This window comes from Penaeus vannamei, chromosome 36 (assembly GCF_042767895.1).
Source record: "Penaeus vannamei isolate JL-2024 chromosome 36, ASM4276789v1, whole genome shotgun sequence".
NCBI lineage: Eukaryota > Metazoa > Arthropoda > Malacostraca > Decapoda > Penaeidae > Penaeus > Penaeus vannamei.
The window spans coordinates 10,460,769-10,465,768 of NC_091584.1; the positions used below are offsets into that span (position 1 = coordinate 10,460,769).

General features: G+C 41.8%; 1 long non-coding RNA gene across 1 annotated transcript; it reads right to left on the reverse strand.

Annotated features, from left to right (window-relative positions):
- Nucleotides 1-1,134: 1,134 nt before the first annotated feature.
- Nucleotides 1,135-2,715, reverse strand: LOC138859421 (uncharacterized). The gene is made up of 2 exons (XR_011398166.1): nt 1,768-2,715; nt 1,135-1,205 (listed from the first exon to the last, which is right to left on the reverse strand). It is a non-coding gene; the product is annotated as an uncharacterized lncRNA (long non-coding RNA).
- Nucleotides 2,716-5,000: the final 2,285 nt, after the last annotated feature.

A 5,000-nucleotide genomic window follows, 5' to 3' on the forward strand; every position in this document is an offset into this window, starting at 1 on the left:
CCTAGACGTCGCGTTATCCAGGGCGCGACGTACCTTCTACCATGACTCCCCTCCCAATGAGTCTCCTCACCTGCCTGTCCTCAGCCTGCCTTACACTGGGGAGATCTACTCCCTCCGTCGGCCCCTGCAGTCTCTCAACTGCAGACTCTCCCTTCGCCAGGTGAATACCCTCCGTCGGAACCTGGTTCACACCTGCCCTCCCTCTACCTTGAAGGTGGGCACCTATGCTGTTCCGTGTGCCTCCTGTGATAAGCAGTATTTCGGTGAAACAGGCGCCAGTCTTACTAAGCGTCTGTCTCAGCATAAGTACGCTGTATCCAGGGGACATACCAACAACGCCCTCTTCTGCCATCAGTGGGACACTGGCCATCAGATGGACTGGAAAGCTGCCCGCATTCTCTTCCCTTCCGCTGATGTCCATGCCCGCAGACTGGTGGAATCTTCTCTCATTAAGCTGCTGCCCAATTTCAACTTGAACAGCGGTTTCTCTCCTGCCGACAGCCTCCTCGCTTCCCACATCCTTCGTCTCCTCCCTTATGCCGGTCACCCGTCACATAGACCGCCTGATCCTTCGACCTGATCTGACCTCCCTTCGCTTCCGTTCTCCTGTCCTCTCCTGCCCCGTAGTTCCCGAGTGCTTCGCCTCCTTTCCCTCTTATACCGCTTCGTCTCCCTTGCCTCTTCAGACCCGAAGATGGAATCGAGGACGATTCCGAAACTGTTGTCTCACTTTCATCAATAAATCTAGTTTGTACATTGTGGGTTTTTCTTCCATATATATACGTGTATGTATATATATATATATAAATATATATATATATATATATATATATATATATATATATATACACACATATACATATATATATATATATATATATATATATATATATATATATATAAATATATATACATACATACCCATATCTATCTATCTATATATATATATATATATATATATATATAAATATATATACATACATACCCATATATATATATATATATATATATATATATATATATATATATATATATATATATATATATATATATATATATATATATGTATAGAAATTTCAGGACTAGCGTCGTGACCAAGATCATCATGTAGGCAAGGACTTAACAAAAATGTCGTGTTTCTTATTCTTCTTTAATGTATAAAGCCAAACGTTTCGGGCGTACTTCCACCCATTTTCAATTGCGAACTGTAAGTGAACAGCATAAGATTTAACAATTACAAACAGTATCAAGGTATATACAATTACATTAGATGTACATATGGAATTCAAAAGCATTAATGACTAGTGTTAGTGTAAACCATAGTTTAACCTATGTAAGGTAAGAACAATCATCTAGGCAACAAAGATGAAATACAATAAGTATCAGATTTGTACAATATCCATAGGACACAATCAGTAACAAATTGACTAGCATGAATCTTATCAATTGAAAATAAAACTGAGTTATATTCAAGGAAAAATTATAATATTCTCTAAATTGAGGAAATGCAATAAATTCATAATATCAAAGACAAAGTATGTGATAAATTAAGATACAGAATCAAATACATTGTGACAATAATGCTAGATTCAAAAGAACATGAGACAGAAAACTTTGAACAAAGGAATCCGAGGTAAGCGGGAAAGCCGGCATACTATTTTGGGCTATAAAATTTTAATCCAACACTTTTCTTAGGTTAATCTTTACAATTTATGAGAAACAAAGTTAAAAGAATCAATTAACAAGGTTATGATTATGGTTACTAACCTAAAATTTACAAAAATCCATGGAAATAAGGGCTGTGCAGCAGGTGACGTGTACTGTAAGCCACCAAGGGACGCTATGAAATGGCGCGGTTGTCTACCAAACTTGAGACTATCAGGAGAAAGAAAATCCACGTGAAAATGTGAGACTAAAGAGAATGTAAATTCTCCAAAAACAGAGTTATTATTTAAGAAGTTCAATGTCTATTGAAGATGAATATTCATTTAAATTTGGTTTTTCTTTCCAAATCCATAGACTTTCTAAAATGATTAGATCAAAGTCAAAAGGGGAGGAGTCTAGGATTTCAAAATTCTCTGATGAGAAAGAATGGTTTTTTGCTTCACAGTGGCTTCTAATTGAAGACTTATTTGGTCTAGTTAGCTTGTAATTAGTATTCCTAAATGAGAAACCTTTATGTTCTTCAATTCTCATGAAGAGGTTACGGGAAGTCTTCCCAATATAAGTAGCATCGCAGCTACTACACGTGAATTTATATACTATTGAAGAGCGTAAAGGTTTCGGTACTTTATCTTTAAATTTAAATAAGTTACCTAATGAGAGGGAGGTTGTATATACTACTTTAAGAGTAACAGTTGAGTAGTGAGTTTTAATTAGATTTGATAATTTTCTTTCTAGACAGTGGCTAATAGTTCCAAGATAAGGTAGTTTCATATAAATTACATCCTTAGAGACAGTCAATGTGGGTTCTACAGGGACCAAAAGTCTATTGAGAGTTGTCCTTATGTTCTTTTCAATAAAATTAATTGGGAACATGTTCAATCTTAGAATATTTGTGATAAAGTCAATTTCCTTAATGAAGATAAAATAATCCTTGGAAATTTTGAATGCTCTGAAAATCAGCGTAGAGATTAAATTCCCCTTATATTTGATAGGTATATAAGAATTAAATTTAGTTGTTAGACCCGTGTAAGTTGGTTTTCTATAGACTGAGGAGACAAAAGAATTCATATCCCGTGTGTGTGTGTGCGTGTGTGTGGGTGTGTGTGTGTGTGTGTGTGTGTGTATGTATGTGTGTGTGTGTGTGTGTGTGTGTGTGTGTGTGTGTGTGTGTGTGTGTGTGTGTGTGTGTGTGTGTGTATGTGCGTGTGTGTGTGCGTGTGTGTGTGCGTGTGTGTGTGCGTGTGTGTGTGCGTGTGTGTGTGCGTGTGTGCGTGCGTGTGTGTGTGTGCGTGTGTGCGTGCGTGTGTGTGTGTGCGTGTGTGTGCGTTTGAAGGTCGCTCATTAAAGGTTTCCCTTGATGCACTTCCATTTATCCGAGGACGATGAAATTTCACATGCATAAAGATACATCTTTATTGGTCATGTGATGATCTCCAATCCTTAACTCATGGAGAGTCCACTGGTTAAGTTCGAAGCTATGACTGACTTCAGATCATGATCTTGGAAACGTTTCCCTTTCAAAAAATGACTTCATGGACGGGAGATGAAAGTCAGATGGTGAAGGTCAGGAGAAAAAGGCGGACGAGGAAGGATTTTGTAGCCACAGAACCGCGCTTTTATCTACGCAATGTGAGAGTTGTGAACAGAGGCGTTGTCTTGCAGGAGACAGACACCTTTGGTCAACATTCTGCACTTCTTGGTTTTGAGAGCCTCCCGCAATTTCTGTAGCAGTGAAGAGTAGTAAGCTCCTGTAATTGTAGTACCCTTTGCCAGGATATCCATCATCACTACTCCATGTTGGTCCCAAAAAACTGTGAGCATGACCTTTCCTTTTTGTGGGAGTGGTGAGTCAGTGCTTACAGTGTTTTGACTGGGCCTTAGTTTCTGTTATAGCGATGGACCCAAGTTTCATCCTGTGTAATTTGTCCTGGTATTCTTGGCACATGGCTAAAAGAAACTTGGAACAATGGACTGATTCCTGCTTCTAATAAGGTGTGAATAGCCTGGGAAACCATCGAGCAGACAACTTTTGCATATGCAGGTGATCATGAATGATTTTGTCCACAGACCTTACACGAATCTTGACATCTTGGGCTGGCTGGCGAATAGCAATAGGGCGATATTCCAAAATGCCTGTCTCCACTCGATGAATAGTTTCCTCGTCACTGGCAGACTGGGGTCGCCCTGGGATAGGGGCCGTTGCCGCAGATCTCCGTCCGCACATAAAACATAAAAACGCACACACACACACGCCCATCTATATACATCTATCTATCTATATAGTTTCATATATGTGTGTGTGTGTGTTTGTGTATGTGTGTACGTGTGCGTGTGTTTATAAAACACAAGATTAAAATGAAATAGAAAAAATATACATATATAATTGCTTATCTTTTCAAGTTTACTGAAAACAGAGACATGTTATCTCCTCTCTCGGCCTGTCCTCGCTCCCAACGTAATCATTTGCAAAGAAAATATCACTCTGTTTACATGTCAGTTCTCCCTTTCTTCGTCTGTCTGTCTCGAGAGGTCAAGGGAGATCCCTTGTGCTAAGATTGTGTGTAAAGAGAGAGAGAGAGAGAGAGAGAGAGAGAGAGAGAGAGAGAGAGAGAGAGAGAGAGAGAGAGAGAGAGAGAGAGAGAGAGAGAGAGAGAGAGAAAATGAATGAGAATGAAAGAGAGAGAGAGAGAAAGGGAGGGAGATGGTGGATAGAGGCCTGTATGGATAGATAAACTAAGTGGTCTGTAATGTAGGATAGATTTGAATAGAGCGAGGGTGGAGCAGTTGAATTAGGGATCGGGACAGATAAATCGGGATAGATAAAAAAGATAAATGAATGGTTAGATAGAAGGATAGGAAGGTTGACTATTAGGCGGGGGCATGGATCTGTAGATAGACAAACAGAGCGGCTGGGAGGGCGAGGGGAAAGGGCGGGGGAGCCTCCCGCGAGTGCGAGGCTCCGTTCCGAGCGGCGCCCCCCGGAGGGCGCAGGAGGGCGGGCCGCGACGCCACCCGATCCTGCCCCAACACTCGCGTCTCGCCCGGCGCCCCTCCAGACCCCGCTCGAGGACTCTCCACGGCCCTCTCGCCGCCCACTCCTCCAAGTCCTACACTAGAACCCTTCAAGGGCCTCGTCCTCCCCTTCCTCCCCATCCCCTCCGCCAAGGACCTAGAGGGAGGCACTAAGAGCCAACCAAAAGGGCGTCGAAAAGTCCTGAAGAAAGAGACTCGTAGGATATCATGCCCCCCCCCCCTCCTTCTTCCTCTCCTTCAGTCAGCCCTCTTGAGATGGCTATTTGGGGCGCTGCCCTGCGCGCCTCTGCGCATGCGCTGCG